The 18,995-nt window shown below is 38.1% G+C and overlaps 1 long non-coding RNA gene across 1 annotated transcript; it reads right to left on the bottom strand.

The window, feature by feature from the left end:
* Positions 1-445: 445 nt before the first annotated feature.
* LOC121266892 lies at positions 446-13,253 on the bottom strand. The gene is made up of 2 exons (XR_005940934.1): positions 13,135-13,253; positions 446-503 (listed from the first exon to the last, which is right to left on the bottom strand). It is a non-coding gene; the product is annotated as an uncharacterized LOC121266892 (long non-coding RNA).
* Between the last annotated feature and the right edge of the window lie 5,742 nt (positions 13,254-18,995).

Here is an 18,995-nt window from a genome sequence, read left to right as displayed (position 1 = left end):
TTCCTTAGTATTAATTATTATTATGCATTTAATTTTCTTTTCATATTAAATTAACTTCTTGTTGGATTTAATTATTTATTTTCATTTTAATCACTACGTTTGAATTATATTATTTCACTTGCTGTTTTAAAATCGTTTCGTTTGGATCATTTTTATGACCCAAGATGTGAGGATTGGATCTCATTTCTTTTCCTACATTTTCTCTTTCCTCTTTCTCTTTCTTCCTTTTTCTTTCTTCTCCTTCTCCCGCGCGCGACTCGTCTCTCCCTCTCTCTTCCCGTGCATCGCCCCTCTCCCCCAGCCCGCCACTGTGAGCCGGCGGTGACCAACAGCGCCCCTCCCATCAGCTTCCCCACCGGTCGGCGACCCCACCCTTCCATTTCCAGCCCTCCTCGCACCGCCGTTAGCCACCACGAGCTTCTCCAAGTCGCGGCACTCCTTGCGCCGCAGCGCCGCTGTCGCGCCACCTCCGACCACCATTTCTTCACCACTTCATCCTCCACCTCCTAACAACTCAATGGACTCAACCCCAGCTTCGATCCGTCACCAATGAAGCACATCCAACTCCATTTCCGTTTTGGGTATCTTTGCACTTCAGCCACCCTTTGCCCCGCCACCCACGGCCAACCACCACCACCACTAGTTTCACCGACATCCCTAGGCCCTACCCTATCAATCTCGGGTCTTCGTTTGCACTCGTTCAAAAGTGGATCTTTGAGACCCATGGCCACAATGCATTTCGCACTGTTTTGTTACTGCGTTGTCGCTTCTTACAACTCCGTGATCTTTCAAAAATTATATTATGGCATTGTAAGAATTTTTTTTTCAAAGAACTTTTGAGATTTAAATGTATTTCACGCAAACTCATATTTACTGTGAATTGGTTGGTTGTTGTAACACCCCGCATTTTAGTGTATTTTTACTAAAGGATTATTTTTATTTATTTAAATTTTATTCTCGTATTTTAAAATTGGTTGGATTTTGAATGAGTTTATTTCCATGATTTTTATTTGGTGAAAATTATTTTTTATGTGCTTTCTTAATATTTATTTATTGTTATGCATTTAAATTGCTTTTAATATTTATTTAATTACTGTGGGATTTAATTATTTCAATTTGACTTTACCATTACGTTTAAATTATTTTATTTAACTTGAGGTTTTGAAATCGTTTCCGTTGGATCATTTTCGTGACCCAAGTTATGAGGATTGGACCTCATTTCTTTTCCCTCTATTTTTCTTTTCCTTTTCTTTTTCTTTTCTTCTTTTCTTTTTTTTCTTTTCTTTTCTTTTTCTCCTGCTGGCTTTCCTTCTCGCGCGCGACTCTTCCTCTCTCTCTCTCTCTCTCTCTCTCTCTCTCTCCGTCCGTTCTTCCTCACCGCCCAGCCCGCCGCCGTCGAGCCGCCGTGCGCGACACCGCCCGTCCGACCAGCTCCCCCTCCCTCCGGCGACCTCACTCCCCAAATCTCAGCCCCTACCTCGCCGCCGGTAGCCCACACGCACCCCACGAAGCCGTGGGCCACCTTCACGCCAGCGCCGCCGTGAGCCGGCAGTGGCCTTCACTGCCCAGCCCGCTAGCTTCCCCAGCCGCCGGCGACCTCACCCCACCAATCTCACCTCCATCCGTGCCGCCGTTAACCACCAGTAGCCCTTCGAAGCCGCGGCACTCTTTCCGCCGTTGCGCCGCCGTCGCACCGCCATTGGCCACCATCTTCCTACCACTTTATTCTCGACCTCTTAGCAACCCATTGGACCCAACCCCAGCTCCGATCAGTCACCGTTGAAGCCCCACCAAGTCCATCTCCGATTTGCACATTTTTGGCCTAAAACCACCCCTTGCGCCGCCACCCACGGCAAACCACCACCACCACTAGCTTCACCGACCTCCCTAGGCCCCACCCTACCATTTTTGGGTCTTCGTTTGTCCTCGTTGAAAAGTGGGAATCTGTGACCCACGGCCACAGTGTATTTTACACTGTGGTGTTGCTCAGACATCACCACTTGCAGCTTCGTGATCCTCCGGAAATTATTATATTGCACTGTAAGTATTTCTCCAAAGAACTTTCGTAATTTAAATGTATTTTTACACTAACCCATTTCACTGTATTTTTGGCATGCCGGACTGAGTCCGAGGAGTTCGGGGGTCGGATGGATTTGTGATTGGAGTTGTTTGGTTGATTTGGTTGCATTGGATATTGGTTGTTGATGGGTTGGTTGGATTTGTTGGTATTGTTCATTGATGGATGTTAGATATTGTGTTGGTACATGTGCATTTCATTATTTCATGCATGATCATGTTTGTAAAAGAAAACTAGGTTTTCGTGTATTGCATTCATGTTCATGTGATTTGAAAAGCTATGATTTTATGTGATAATATTTTTGGTGCGTGTGTATCACGACCCCAAGCCGAGATGGGGCATTAACTCGGTGGAGCTCCTCTGGTTACTCGGGAGCGGAATATACTGAGTAACGTCCCCTGGATTGTCGCCGGGCGACAATGGGATCGGACGAGATGGTCTCGTGCCGACTCCGTGGTCCTTCTGCTGGCGGGGACTAGAGGATGTCTGGCCACGTATGCGCTGGGCGCGGAACTGGGCATCGCTCGTTGCGTAGTGTGGGTGCTTGGCCATGTACTCGCTGGGCGCGGAACTGAGCACCGCTACGAAGCCAGGACGTGCGGATGGTCCATAGGGGAGGCCATGGTGCATATGGAAATAATGCATGGTGCATTTGGGATTAATGCACTATTTTCTGGGAAAATAGTGCAAGTTGTTTTTTTTGGGTAAATCATTTTCTGGAAAAATGTTTTACGGATAATTTGGACCAAAATGGGATTTTGGTGTGTGTTGGAAAATTATCATTTTCGGGGAAAATGATGTTTTGTGGATAATGCATATTTTCATGTGCATGCATGTTAGTTGCATTTAATGCATTTTATATTACGTTGTTGTTTGGGTTATACTTACCTGCGAGACCATTTTGTGGTAACGCAGATTTTGATACTGATGAGGAGGAGGAGGGCGAGCCTGAGGAGACGGCTCCGCCTGACGAGTGATCTGGGATCACTCGTTTGTATATCTAAAACTATTGTAAAATTATTTTATGGATGACTGTATAACTGCTATTTAAATTTTTATTGATGTTTGATTGTAAATAAATTCTGGTACTTAGTTGACTATCCGCTGCGTTATTTTATTTGTACACTGTTGCATGTACACACACTGGCACTTCGTTGGGATGTGTGACCGTGTTGTCACCATCCTGGCGTCTCGATCCCCGTGTATTTATATAAGGGGGATTGGGGGCGCCACAGGTGGTATCAGAGCAGTTCGGCTCTGGGTAAAACCACATGTCCCTTAGGATAGTACCAGAAAATTTTTTTTATTATTATTTCAAAATAATAAAATTTTTGTTTAAGTGGTGTAAGTTAAGTTATTTATTTTATATTATGAGTTTATTGCTATTTTATTTTATGTTAATTGATGTTATTTGATTTATTTGCTATAATTAGTGTTTACCTTTGGTTGAGTATGGTTTTATTGGCTTTATTTATTTTATTGTATAATAATTCTGTTGTTTATTTATTTTATTGTATAATAATTTGGTTGTTTATTTATTTTATTGTATAATAATTTTGGTGTTTATTTATTTTATTGTATAATAATTTTGTTATTTATTTATTTATTTGTATGTTATTTTATTTATGGAATTTTATTTTATTTTGTTTTGTTCGAATTGAAAGGCGGGTTAAGGGTTATGTTATGACAGGAAGATGGTACGACTGAGAAGGCCATTGTTAGGCTTAAACATTGGTATAGTAGGCCTGAACTCTTGGTGATTGGTTGTTTTAATATCGAGGCTTGAACATCAGGGTCTGGGAGAACTCTTTGGATTAGGTACTCAAGTTGCTGCTAAGGAGGGGAATAGTTTTTAATTGCTTGGGATAATTGAGGATTTAGGTTCCGTAGAATTTAGGTAATGAGTCTTTGAGGTAGGAGGTTGTAAGTTCAACGAATGTCAATGTTAGATTTATGAGAAGTTCATCTAAGGTTTGTGGCCCCATAGTTTTTTAGAAAATAAGTTAATGGGATTTAAGCTGGTAGGTTCAACAAGCAATTAAGAGATTACTTAGACTAGAAGTTTTTGATTTTGCCAATCTCGATAAGCAATTTGATAATATTTGGGGTTTTAGAATTTACAAGTTTTATAAGGAGAATGTTTTAAATTTGAGTTCATCGATCTTGAGGATTTCAGGAAATGATTTATATCTGGGTTAACGTTTTAGAACTGCAGAGTTGAACGGCTGAATTAAAATAGGATTGATCTGAGTTAAGTTACTGATATGAGAATTTTTAGGGGAGAATTTCTTTGGAAATGGAAGATATTGATCTAGTTCGGTTAATAATTGTTTTTAGCACGAGGTTACAGTGTCAGGTTGAGGATTTAATTTATATCAATTTTAAGGATAATAGATGGTGACGATTTAAGAAATGATTCTTATTGATTTCGAGGATATAGGTTTAGTGATGGAAATGGTAATGAGGATCACCTGCACGTTTGGAGGATTATTGGTTTTGGCTAAGGGTGCGTAAGATTGATGTATAGTAGTGGTGAGTGGTTATGGATTTCGGAGAGTATAGATCCTAGTCTCATTTTGGTTTGAAAGAAGTGGTTTTGGTAGGTGTGGAAGAGGAGTCGACACAATAGTAGTAATTCAAGAGACTTTGGCTTGGAGTTTTTGGGGAGTTGATCGAAGTGTGCAATTGAAGTGGGTTACTCAATGAATCATGGTTGGGAATAGTTATTGTGATTATCTTCAGGAATTAATTGTGACTTGAGGTTACCTAGGAATTTAAATTTTAAGGTTATACTTTCTTTTGGAGTTTGAGCATCTAGTTGGTTGAATGAAGGACATTGTTATTTAACTTGAAGAGAGATTGATAGGATGTCACGTATGGTATATGATAAGATCTTGGAAGTTGAAGTTTAGACGTTAGCGATGAATGATATGATTAAGTATGTGAGTTAATAAAGCATTAGGATCCCTGGGTGCTTTGCAATGGCTTTTGGTAGATTGAAGATTTGATCAGTATGGTTTGCCCTGAGGTTTAATAGTGATGTGCTATTGAAGGAACTAGTTGTGTTAATACTAGCTTATTGGAGTAGAAATAGGTGGGCGAGTTACCAAGGAGGTTTTTGTTAATGTTTTGGTGAAATCAATGGTGGTTCGTTGTGAGTTTAGTCACCGTTAGATTAGATGTTGTTTAGAAGGTAGATGATGAGCTTTCGGGTTTAGGTTGTTGGGTAGAAGTCTCTAGGCACTCTTTTTGATTCGCTAGGTTGGAATTGAGTCTTTTAAAGTATGTTCCTTATCGTAGGTGAGACGGATGTATTTTGGTTTGAGGTTGCTTATTTTTAATTTGGGATGCTGAGGTTGGTTGATATTGGTTTTCTGTCAATGATCATAGATGTATTTTATAGAATTTGATTTTGATCAAGGCAGTAGAAATTAATTGAGGAATTTGAGTTAGAACTCATGGTTTTGGGAGAGAGAGTGTTTTTCTACCAAATTGTGATAAGGGTTTTGGTTAGTAGGAATGGAGCCACCTTGTACTCTTGGTGTTAGTTTCATGAGGACGTAAGTTTTATGAATGTGGCGAATATCAGAGTGCGCAGCAGAAGCGTGGTATTTTTGTTGTAGTCAGGAGTTCAAATTGTGCTGATTTGAAGAATTAATGGTGACTTGAATTTTGAGAAGATACTTGTAATTGGAGATTAATCATTTGGTTGTGCAATTTGTTATTGATGGTTAACATTGGAAGTGGCTATTAGGTTTCCAATAGTAGAATTCCATGAAGGTTTAGAAGTTGGAGCATAGGAATTGATTGAGGTTGGCACATATTATTGTATGGATCTATTGATCATTGGAATTTATTGGATGTTGTATTAAGGTTCTCGAGAAAATGAGATTTTTGGATAGCAGTCACTCTAGGAATACTGGTCGTGATGTGTCATTGGGGGACTAAAACGAGTATATTGGATATTGCCATGTTCATTGAGAAATGTGCTACGTGCCGTCAAGTTAAGGCTGAGCATCAAAAGACCTACTGGTAGACTTCAACCTCTCCCTATTCCAGAGTGGAAGTGGGATGATATTTCTATGAATTTTATTGTGGGTTTGCCGAGGACTCCTAGTGGGAAGAACTCTATTTGGGCGATTGTTGATGTCCAAGATATGTTGGCCATTTTCAGATCGTAGGGAAGGTTGGGTTTGTTGCTTATGGAGTGGCCTTGCCAGACTATTTTGGTGGTATGTTCTTAGTCTGCTCTTAGTTGAATCTTATTCCTGTCTTAGTCTTAATGTTGACCTTGCCAATTTCGAGGACGAAATTTTATTTAAGGGGGGGAGGATGTAACACCCCGCATTTTAGTGTATTTTTACTAAAGGATTATTTTTATTTATTTAAATTTTATTCTCGTATTTTAAAATTGGTTGGATTTTGAATGAGTTTATTTCCATGATTTTTATTTGGTGAAAATTATTTTTTATGTGCTTTCTTAATATTTATTTATTGTTATGCATTTAAATTTCTTTTAATATTTATTTAATTACTGTGGGATTTAATTATTTCAATTTGACTTTACCATTACGTTTAAATTATTTTATTTAACTTGAGGTTTTGAAATCGTTTCCGTTGGATCATTTTCGTGACCCAAGTTATGAGGATTGGACCTCATTTCTTTTCCCTCTATTTTTCTTTTCCTTTTCTTTTTCTTTTCTTCTTTTCTTTTTTTTCTTTTCTTTTCTTTTTCTCCTGCTGGCTTTCCTTCTCGCGCGCGACTCTTCCTCTCTCTCTCTCTCTCTCTCTCTCTCCGTCCGTTCTTCCTCACCGCCCAGCCCGCCGCTGTCGCGCCGCCGTGCGCGATACCGCCAGTCCGACCAGCTCCCCCTCCCTCCGGCGACCTCACTCCCCAAATCTCAGCCCCTACCTCGCCGCCGGTAGCCCACACGCACCCCACGAAGCCGCGGGCCACCTTCACGCCAGCGCCGCCGTGAGCTGGCGGTGGCCTTCACCGCCCAGCCCGCTAGCTTCCCCAGCTGCCGGCGACCTCACCCCACCAATCTCACCTCCATCCGTGCCGCCGTTAACCACCAGTAGCCCTTCGAAGCCGCGGCACTCTTTCCGCCGTTGCGCCGCCGTTGCGCCGCCGTCGCACCGCCATTGGCCACCATCTTCCTACCACTTCATTCTCAACCTCTTAGCAACCCATTGGACCCAACCCCAGCTCCGATCCGTCACCGTTGAAGCCCCACCAAGTCCATCTCCGATTTGCACATTTTTTGCCTAAAACCACCGCTTGCGCCGCCACCCACGGCAAACCACCACCACCACTAGCTTCACCGACCTCCCTAGGCCCCACCCTACCATTTTTGGGTCTTCGTTTGTCCTCGTTGAAAAGTGGGTATCTGTGACCCACGGCCACAGTGTATTTTACACTGTGGTGTTGCTCAGACATCACCACTTGCAGCTTCGTGATCCTCCGGAAATTATTATATTGCACTGTAAGTATTTCTCTAAAGAACATTCGTAATTTAAATGTATTTTTGCACTAACCCATTTCACTGTGTTTTTGGCATGCCGGACTGAGTCCGAGGAGTTCGGGGGTCGGATGGATTTGTGATTGGAGTTGTTTGGTTGATTTGGTTGCATTGGATATTGGTTGTTGATGGGTTGGTTGGATTTGTTAGTATTGTTCATTGATAGATGTTATATATTGTGTTGGTACATGTGCATTTCATTATTTCATGCATGATCATGTTTGTAAAAGAAAACTGGGTTTTCGTGTATTGCATTCATGTTCATGTGATTTGAAAAGCTATGATTTTATGTGATAATATTTTTGGTGCGTGTGTATCACGACCCCAAGCAGAGATGGGGCATTAACTCGGTGGAGCTCCTCTGGTTACTCGGGAGCGGAATATACTGAGTAACGTCCCCTGGATTGTCGCCGGGCGACAATGGGATCGGACGAGATGGTCTCGTGCCGACTCCGTGGTCCTTCTGCTGGCGGGGACTAGAGGATGTCTGGCCACGTACGCACTGGGCGCGGAACTGGGCATCGCTCGTTGCGTAGTGTGGGTGCTTGGCCATGTACGCGCTGGGCGCGGAACTGAGCACCGCTACGAAGCCAGGACGTGCGGATGGTCCATAGGGGAGGCCATGGTGCATATGGAAATAATGCATGGTGCATTTGGGATTAATGCACTATTTTCTGGGAAAATAGTGCGAGTTGTTTTTTTTGGGTAAATCATTTTCTGGGAAAATGTTTTACGGATAATTTGGACCAAAATGAGATTTTGGTGTGTGTTGGAAAATTATCATTTTCGGGGAAAATGATGTTTTGTGGAAAATGCATATTTTCATGTGCATGCACGTTAGTTGCATTTAATGCATTTTATATTACGTTGTTGTTTGGGTTATACTTACCTGCGAGACCATTTTGTGGTAACGCAGATTTTGATGCTGATGAGGAGGAGGAGGGCGAGCCTGAGGAGACGGCTCCGCCTGACGAGTGATCTGGGATCACTCGTTTGTATATCTTAAACTATTGTAAAATTATTTTATGGATGACTGTATAACTGCTATTTAAATTTTTATTGATGTTTGATTGTAAATAAATTCTGGTACTTAGTTGACTATCCGCTGCGTTATTTTATTTGTACACTGTTGCATGTACACACACTAGCACTTCGTTGGGATGTGTGACCGTGTTGTCACCATCCTGGCGTCTCGATCCCCGTGTATTTATATAAGGGGGATTGGGGGCGCCACAGTTGTGCCGGATTGAGTCCAATGAGTAAGGGGGTCGGTTGGATTGGATGATAGAGTTGTTTGTGTGATTGGTTTATGCTACGAGATTTGTTGGCTGTTTCGGATTTAAATATTGGTGTTTTGTGTTTGACGTGGGTTATGGTGGATATTGGGGATTTTAGGAAGTGATGATATATTTTGGGATTATGAAGATTTTAAGTTTTTAAGAATTAAAATATGTTATTTAAGAAGGTTAGGCTTAAATATCGAAATCCGTGATTGATTGGAAACTTACAGAAATTATGTGATTATTTTTATAGGTGACGATTTATAGTCGACTCGACATTTTTTAGGAAAATTCTGAAAAGCTAAGTTATCCAGGTAAGCGGGGTTCCTATGCTAGATTTGCATAAAAATAAAATGGACTGAGGTTGATTTTTGAAAATAAACCTGTTTTGTTATGAAAATATATTTGAACTACCTCAGTTATTTATTCTGCATTACTCATGAGATTTTGTTTAAGAATAAAATATTTTCTGGCATGACTGTTGTAGACATGAGCTATTTTGCATTTTGCTTCTAAACTATGAAAAAGAGAGCGAATATGAAAGTTTGTGCATAAAATTATGTTTTGTGATTTCTAAAAACTTTGTTATGTTCTGAAGATATTCTTTACTCTGATATGATGTGATTTCTGAAAACTCTATTCTGTTCTAAAGATGTTCTGTACTCTGATATGATATGATTTCTGAAAACTCTATTATGTTCTGAAGGTGTTCCGTATTCTGATATGATGTGATTTTTGAAAACTTTTGGCATGACATTCTGAATTGGGATGTGGTTTGTGGATGGTGGGTGACCTATTTGACCTACCACTGGTGCTAATAGTGGCTTCTGTTTGGGTTGGTACCAACTGTTCTGTTTCTGGTGTACCCACTTTGGAAACAAAGTGGTTTTCTTATGGTCTTTCATGTGTGCACACTCGAGGCTCCGAGAATACATAAGGGAAAGATTCACCTTCTGTTTTTGCTCGGTTAGCTACCGGGGTTTGCACAACCCTACCACGAGGGTTAAACATGGCCTCTGATGCGATATGATGCTCTGGTACGATGGTGGTCAGTTATGCTATGCCAAAAGAATTTGAATAAGAATATTTTTGAACTTTCGCTCTAATATTTTTATAACATGTTTTGACTTTGCATTCTGAAAATAAAGTATTTTGTTCTGCATTCTGAAATCTATAAATGCTCATATTCGCATACTAGTATATGTTCTCTGCTTATTGAGTTGTTGATAACTCACCCCCCTCTTATCTCCAATATTTTCAGATGATTGTTAGATATTTCAGCTAAGGATCAGGACTATGAAGAATTGGGTGAGATGACTTAAGAATAGTGGATTAAGAATAGAAAGCTTTCGATGAGTATTAGTAATTTTTTATAATTATATTGTTGAAATGTGAGTATAAGTGACATGTAGAGAAGTTGGTAATTTTTTTGGGGTTACTGTATTGAGGATTTTATATACGAGTAAGTGTGGTTAATTAAATTTGAAGTGTTTACATTTGATTTGAATCTTTTGGAAGAGTATTAGCAACGTTGGAGTTGATTATCTGGTAATATGAGTTAACTCTCCGGATCCTCGGAGACAGGGCGTTACAGTTAGTATCAGAGCCAGGTTTAAGGTTCTGCAGACTATAAACTTTTGAGTTTTGGATATCCGTGAGTTTAGGAAGAAACTTCAAATTTGAGGTGTAAATTTGTTTAGAATAAGAGCTGATTTTGTGGATATTTAAGGTTTTAAATGTTGTAGACTTTATGATTGAGTTTTGAGATTTTGAGGTTTAGGGATTTTTTTTAATCCGACAAGCTTACTTTGTGGACTATAAGAGATCATCTTTATAAGATTTAAGGTTTAGATTCTTGTGGTTTAGATTCTAAAGATGTACGGGAGTTTAGAGCGATGTCGGGTTTACAATATTTGATGGTAGGAATGATTATATGAGTTGGTTAAAGATATGGCTAAGAATGGGTAAAACCATATGTGCAGTCCCAGAAAAGTTTAAAGGTTTAATTTGAAATTATTATTATTATTATTATTATTTTATTTAAATTGAATCTAGTTCATTTTGTTTGATTTTATTTTGTTTGAATTGAAATCGTGTTATTTTATTTATTAAGTTTATTTTATTTTGTTCATTTAGTTCGAAGTTGAAAAGTGAGTTAAAGATTAAGTTTTGGCAGGAAGATGGTACGACTGAGAGTGCTATTGTTAGGTATAAATTTTTAGTATAGTAGGCTTGAACTTTTATCAACTTGGTTTGCTTTTATAATATCGAGGTTTGAAAGGAACGGCATGGTCTGGGTGATCGTTTTGGGGAGTAAGATATTTAAGGTTTTCGATTTAGTGGATGTATGACACGAGGCTTTAGAATAGGAGGTTGTAAGTTCAACAAACTTTAAGGATAGATTTACGGGAATTTCACCAAAAGTTTAAGGTTTTGCATACTTTAAGAAATGATTGTTATCATTTAATATTTTAGATTTTGAAAGATTCGGGAGTCCATTGTTTTATTATTGGATATAAGTTCATCGATCTTACAGATTTCGAAAAATGATTTTGGTATAATTTAAGGTTTTAGAATTACAGATTTGAAGGACTGAATTGAAATAAGATTTAAGTTTTTAAGTCTGCAGGCTTGGTGAGCTTATCTTGATTTATTTTGGAGACTGATTAGTATGTGACCATTAAAATGTGGTTGATTAGAGTCGAGTTATTGATATAGGAATTTTCAAGGAGATTAATTCTTTGGAAATTGAAGGTATTGATCTAGTTTGGATAATGATTGTTATTAGTTCGGGGTTATAATGGCAAGTTTTGGGATTTGATCCATATCAATTTAAGGATGATAGTTGGTGTAGATTCAAGAAGGCATTTTTGGTGATTTTGAGGAAAAAGTGTAATAATTCATAGTTTTGGGAGATCAAACATTTTTCTACCAAAATGTGATAAGAGTTTTCTAGTCAGTAGGTATGGAGCCACCTTGTACTCGATGTTGTTGTTTTTATGAGGACATAAATTTTATGCATGTGGCGAATTATCAAAGTGCGCAGCAGGAGCGTGATATTTTAGTTGTAATTAGGAGTTCAAATTTTGTGTTGATTTTGAGAAATTAGTCGTGACTTGAATTTTTGAGACGATACTTGTAGTTGGAGACTAATCACTCAGTTGTACCAATTATGTTATTGATGTTTAACTTTGGAAATGACTATTAGGTTACCAAAGGTAGAATACAATGAATATTTGGAAGTTACACCATAGGAGTCAATTGAGGTTAGTATAGATTATCAAATAGAGCTATTAATCATTGGGATTCCTTGGATGTTGTATTAAGGCTCTTGTAGAAAAATGAGATTTTGGATATCATAGTCACCCTAGGAATATTGGACCTGTTGTGCCACTGGGGGACTAATACGAGTATGATGGAATTGCCTATGGAAATAGACTTGAGAGAACATTACTCATGCTTGTTGGGAGTTGTTGATGGTATGGTCTTTTCGAGCGTGTTTTGGGTTGTATCTTCTATCCTGCTTTAGCGTCATGTTTGACCTTACAAATTTCGAGGACGGAATTTTTTTAAGGGGGAGAGGATGTAACACCCCGTATTTTTAGTGTATTTTTTAATTGAAGGATTATTTATTATTAATTTAAAATTTGATTATCTTGTTTTAAATTTTCAAATTTTAGTGGGTTTATTTTTATGATTTTTAATTTGTGAAAATTAAATTTGACATCTTTCCTTAATATTAATTATTGTTATGCATTTAATTTTCTTTTCATATTAAATTAACTTCTTGTTGGATTTAATTATTTATTTTCATTTTAATCACTACGTTTGAATTATTTTATTTCACTTGCTGTTTTAAAATCGTTTCCGTTGGATCATTTTTGTGACCCAAGATGTGAGAGGACTGTACCTCATTTCTTTTCCTACATTTTCTCTTTCCTCTTTCTATTTCTTCATTTTTCTTTTCTCTTCTTTTTCTTTTTCTTTCTTCTCCTTCTCCTGCGCGCTACCCGTCTCTCCCTCTCTCTTCTCGTGCGTCTCTCCTCTCCCCCAGCCCGCCGCCATGAGCCGACGGTGATCGACACTGCCCCTCCCATCAGCTTCCCCACCGGTCGGCGACTCCTCCCTTCCATTTCCAGCCCTCCTCGCACCGCCGTTAGCCACCACGAGCTTCTCCAAGTCGCGGCACTCCTTGCGCCGCTACGCCACCGTCGCGCCACCTCCGACCACCATTTCTCACCACTTCATCCTCCACCTCCCAGCAACCCAATGGACTCAACCCCAGTTCTGATCCGTCACCGATGAAGCACATTCAACTCCATTTCCTTTTTTGGTATCTTTGCACTTCAACCACCCTTTGCGCCGCCACCTACAGCCAACCCTATCAATCTCGGATCTTTGTTTACATCCATTCAAAAGTGGGTCTTTGAGACCCATGGCCACAGTGCATTTGGCACTGTTTTGTTGCTGCGTTGTCGCTTCTTACAACTCCATGATCTTTCAAAAATTATATTATGGCATTGTAATTATTTTTTTTTCAAAGAACTTTTGAGATTTAAATGAATTTTACGCTAACTCATATTTACTGTGAATTGATTGGTTGTGCCAGACTGAGTCCGAGGAGTAACGGGGTCGGTTGGATTGGATGATAGAGTTGTTTGTGCGATTGGTTTATGCTACGAGATTTGTTGGCTGTTTCGGATTTAAATATTGGTGTTTTGTGTTTGACGTGGGTTATGGTGGATATTGGTGATTTTAGGAAGTGATGATATATTTTGGGATTATGAAGATTTTAAGTTTTTCGGAATTAAAATAGGTTATTTAAGAAGCTTAGGCTTAAATATCGAAATCTGTGATTGATTGGAAACTTACGGAAATTATGTGATTATTTTTATAGGTGACGATTTATAGTCGACTCGGTATTTTTGAGGAAAATTCTGAAAAGCTAAGTTGTCCAGGTAAGCGGGGTTCCTATGCTAGATTTGCATAAAAATAAAATAGACTGAGATTGATTTTTGAAAATAAACATGTTTTGTTATGAAAATATATTTGAACTACCTCAATTATTTGTTCTGCATTACTCACGAGATTCTTTTTAAGAATAAAGTATTTTCTGGAATGACTGGTGTAGACATGAACTATTTTGCATTTTGCTTCTAAACTGTGAAAAAGATAACGAATATGAAAGTTTGTGCTTAAAATTATGTTTTGTGATTTCTGAAAACTCTCTTATGTTCTAAAGATGTTCTTTACTCTGATATGATGTGAATTCTGAAAACTCTGTTCTGTTCTTAAGATGTTCTGTACTCTGATATGATATGATTTATGAAAACTCTATTATGTTCTGAAGGTGTAACACCCCGACCCCGAGGGTCCGGAGAGTTAACTCATAAAACCTGACAATCATCTCTAACACGGCTAGAGTATTTCCAAATTCAAGAATATATCCCTTTTCTCAAACCTCAAATCGAACGTAAATACTTCAATTAAATAAATCAAATAAACTCATTTATCCAATAATCAAACCAACAACCCAAATAAAATCAATTCTTCTTCATGTCTCAAATAACAACTAGAAATTTTATAACATTAACATAGTCTCCATAAACCGTATAAATCCATTGAAGCAAACTTAAGAAAGATAATTAACTTCCAACACCAACACTAATATCATGAGATACTCGACAACAAAACAATGCTAATCTTCTCCAAAGACTCTAATACTGATCTTCGGCAGAGCTATCGATGTCATCTGAAATATTATGAAGATTAACGGGGTGAGTTATCAACAACTCAGTAAGCAGAGAGCATATACTAGCATGTAAACATGAGCATTTATAACATTTGATAAGCCGAACAAAACATTTACTTTCAGAATGCAGAAACAAAACTTATACAAAAATTTTAGAGCGACATTTTCAGAAAAATAAACTTATTCCAAAAAGAAGATCCGTTGGCATTTCCAAACTGAAACATTATAATTAAATCATCTCTTAGCATCACATCGGGACAATACCATGTTTAACCCCCGTGGTAGGGTTATAAACCACCATTATACCCGTGGCTGGGCCATATTCCATGTTTCACCCCCGTGGTAGGGTTATAAACCACCATTATACCCGTGGCTGGGCCATTTTTCATGTTTCACCCCCGTGGTAGGGTTATAAACCACCATTATACCCGTGGCTGGGCCTTAACAGAAACAGAACGGATTTCATTGAAAATTCGATTACAAACATATACAGAATCAGAACTTCATGCCAAGATTTTCAGATGACACATCATATCAAAACAAAACACTGAAAAGCTTCAGATCATTTCACATATTTGAGGTAAACATAAACAAAATATTCTCATTGGTTCATAACAAAACTTTTAGAATTCCTTATTCGCTCTTTTACATAGCTCAGAAACAAAGTGCACAAAACTAGCTCATGTCTACACCAGTCATGACAGAAAACACTTTCTCTTATATTGAATTTATGCATATGCAGAATAAACATCTAAGGTTGTTTTCAGATCATTTCTTTTCAAAAACAAACACGTTTATTTTCAAAGTCAACCTCATTATATTTTTTTTATGCAAAACTAGTATATGAACCCTGCTTACCTGACTTCTTCGTATTATCAACAACTTGAGCCGGAACTCTAATAGTAACACCACCTAAACAAAAGAATATATATCCAACATTTAATAACCAATCTAGTAGGCTGTTATTTATTAAGTAATAAATCAAAACAATCCTTTCACAACTCAATAACTATCCTAACAATTAAACCCGAACAACTCTCTTCACCCATTCACATTTAAAACCCAAAACAACCACCTTCTATAACACCAAACCAATTATAATTATTTCCAAAACCAACAACAGTAACTCCATTAATTAAAACATAATCCAACCCAAACTACCTCCAACCTTTGAATAAGTCAATTTTAGTGCACGCATCATTACTCTAATCATTCAACAATTCAAAATTTGCACGAAACTTCAATACAACCAGTTCCAAAACATCCATTGTTCACACCAAAGAGTCTGAAATAATATTTCAAACACCGACTCACAAAACACCCAAGATTATACCCATCAACATCCTTAATTCTAACACACTCCACTGCTCTAACAATTAAAAACATCAATCCGAAATATAAGTCACAAAATTTTCTACTGGAATAAATTAATGGTCTACGTAAAGGGGAAAAAATTGACTAAATGATGCACGGCTAAACAGGTAGCGTGCGTGTGTGCGTCAAAGCAGAGTAAAACCGAAAATGGTAGTGAAGCCCGTAAGAGTAGAACCGGAAGAAGAATGAAGGAGAAGAAGTAAAATACAATAAACAAAAGAGAGGAGTTACCACTCTGTTCAAGAAGCCAAAAAAAAATCTGCAATGGAAGAACAATTTGAAGTTTCAAAACCTTGAGTTGAGCACATAGTGAAGAGATGAAGAAGAAGAGAAAAAAAACACTGAGAACCCGATTGAGTAATCTGAAAAAAATTGAGTAATAGCCGAACCTTGAGTGTAAAAGGAGATGAAACACAACTGCTAGAGTCGTGGGTTGGTGCGCACGGGTGAGTGAGATCCGGAATTGCAGAGAACTGGGGGGAGGCAACGCGAAGAAGAGAAACAGTGTTTTCATAAAAGGGAAACTAAATCCCTTCACCAAACGGCGTCGTTCGGTCCTTCCTTATCCACTCGTGGGCTGGGCTTCTCCAACGGGCTGGGCTTAAAGCCCGGTTGTTACAGAAGGTGTTCCGTATTCTGATATAATGTGATTTCTGAAAACTTTTGGCATGGCATTCTGAATCGGGATGTGGTTTGTGGATAGTGACCTATTTGACCTACCACTGGTGCTAATAGTGGCTTCTGTTTGGGTTGGTACCAACTGTTTTGTTTCTGGTGCACCCACTTTGGAAACAAAGTGGTTTTCAGGTGGTCTTTCCTATGTGCACACTCGGGGCTCTGAGAATAAATAAGGGAAAGATTCACCTTCTGTTTCTGCTCGGTTAGCTACCGGGGTTTGCACAACTCTACCACAGGCGTTAAACATGGCCTCTGATGCGATATGATGCTCTGGTACGATGGTGGTCATTTATGCTATGCCAAAAGAATTTCAATAAGAATATTTTTGAACTTTCGCTCTGATATTTTTATAACATGTTCTGACTCTACATTATGAAAATAAAGTGTTTTGTTCTGTATTCTGAAATCTGTAAATGCTAATGTTCGCATACTAGTATATGTTCTCTGCTTACTAAGTTGTTGATAACTCACCCCCTTCTTATCTCCAATATTTTTAGATGATTGTTGGATATTTCAGCTGAGGATCAGGACTATGAAGAATTGAGTGAGATGACTTAAGAATAGTGGATTAAGAATAGAAAGTTTTCGATGAGTATTGTTAATTTTTTATAGTTATATTGTTGAAATGTGAGTATAAGTGACATGTAGAGAAGTTGGTAATTTTTTTGGGGTTGCTGTATTGAGGATTTTATATACGAGTTGGTGTGGTTAATTAAATTTGAAGTGTTTACGTTTGATTTGAATCTTTTGGAAGAGTATTAGCAATGTTGGAGTTGATTATCTGGTAATATGAGTTAACTCTCTGGACCCTCGAGAACGGGGCATTACACAGAAACTATACTGGGTCTTGAAGAGGAATAAGATATACGTAAAGTGCATAAGGCTAAGCGTATATATAAGGAGTTGATTTAAGAGTTTTAATGTGAAAATGATTTATAAAATTGTAAGAAAGTTCTATTGGGGCATGAATCCTAGTGGAAGGTGTAGACGTCCATGGCTAAGTTTGAGAAGGCATTCGGTTAAAGAGTTTTAATGAGAAGATGATTTGTAGAGTTGTATTCTTGTAGGAATAGATTGCCGACAAGTTCAAGTTAAACTTGGTCACTATCATTAAATAAGAGAGTTCGAATTTAAAAACTTGATCTAATAGTTCATTCAATGTAGGATTAGCAATGATCGAGACTACGTAATGGACGTCAATCAGTAATAATTTTAAATTGAAATAAATTTCTAATGACCAATCTTTAAATTCTAAAAGATTCTAACTCATTCAATAAATAATAAATGAGATTTAATTTAGTTATTAAGTCTAATTAAAACTCCTAATCAATCTTAATAATTTATCGCTCGTGGGTTTATCCAATATGGCCCATTAAATATAATTTAGCCCCAATAAAAGATATCAATATTCCGAGCTTAGAATTATTGGGCCGGGTTGTTACATTATATCTTACCATTAATACGCTCTCTCATATGTAGGCAGACTCCTACTCAATACACTCTTTCATCTCGTTAATACGCTCTCTCACGAGAAATATTTAACTAATGGAGTGTAGTATAGAATAGGAACTAGAACTCAAGTCTCGTACTCTAATACCATATTAAATCACTACTTATCCCATCAATTTAAACTTTTTGGATAAATGGTAATCTAACATTTACATCCGCCTTGCATTTACATCTTATTTGTACAAATTCTTTCTTGGCTAGATGAACTTTCACATATCATTTTCACTTGATAATTTTAAGATGGACTTTCAAATATATTTTCTCTTGATAATTATGTAAATAAACAACCATTTTGCATTCAAATTAAAGGGGATAAAATATCCCAAGGCCTAGAATGGTCTTCTAAGCCCAGCCCAAGGGTGGGAATCTCATCAAGAAGGAAGTGTGAGAGGAGGAAATGAGGAGACAAAGGCTGGAAAAAAGAAAGGCTGTCGCGAGAAAAATTGAGATGTTACATAAAGGAGGCAGAGCTTTGACGTAAAGTAAGGAGGGGCATACAAAAGGGGGACTTCTAGATGATTTCGAACTTTGGCCACTTCTTCGGCCTCTTCAACCTGGCGACAAGAGCTTTGGAGAGAAGATATTTTTCAGAAAATAGATCTTTGACTTCTACTGTATAGCGAGGACAAGAGACCATGAGAGACTATAAAATAATCACATTATAGTGAATTTGCCCTCCAAACGATCCGTGGACGTAGGCTCACCGTCGAACCATGTTAATCTGTGTATTTCCCTCCCTTTTACTTTCTCTGCATTTAATTTATATTCACTGCTATGAATGTACGTATGGACGTTGAATAGTC

This window comes from Juglans microcarpa x Juglans regia, chromosome 5S, assembly GCF_004785595.1.
Source record: "Juglans microcarpa x Juglans regia isolate MS1-56 chromosome 5S, Jm3101_v1.0, whole genome shotgun sequence".
In the NCBI taxonomy this organism is placed as follows: domain Eukaryota; kingdom Viridiplantae; phylum Streptophyta; class Magnoliopsida; order Fagales; family Juglandaceae; genus Juglans; species Juglans microcarpa x Juglans regia.
The sequence above is the reverse complement of the archived record's forward strand: the minus strand, read 5'-3'. Positions and strand labels throughout refer to the sequence as shown.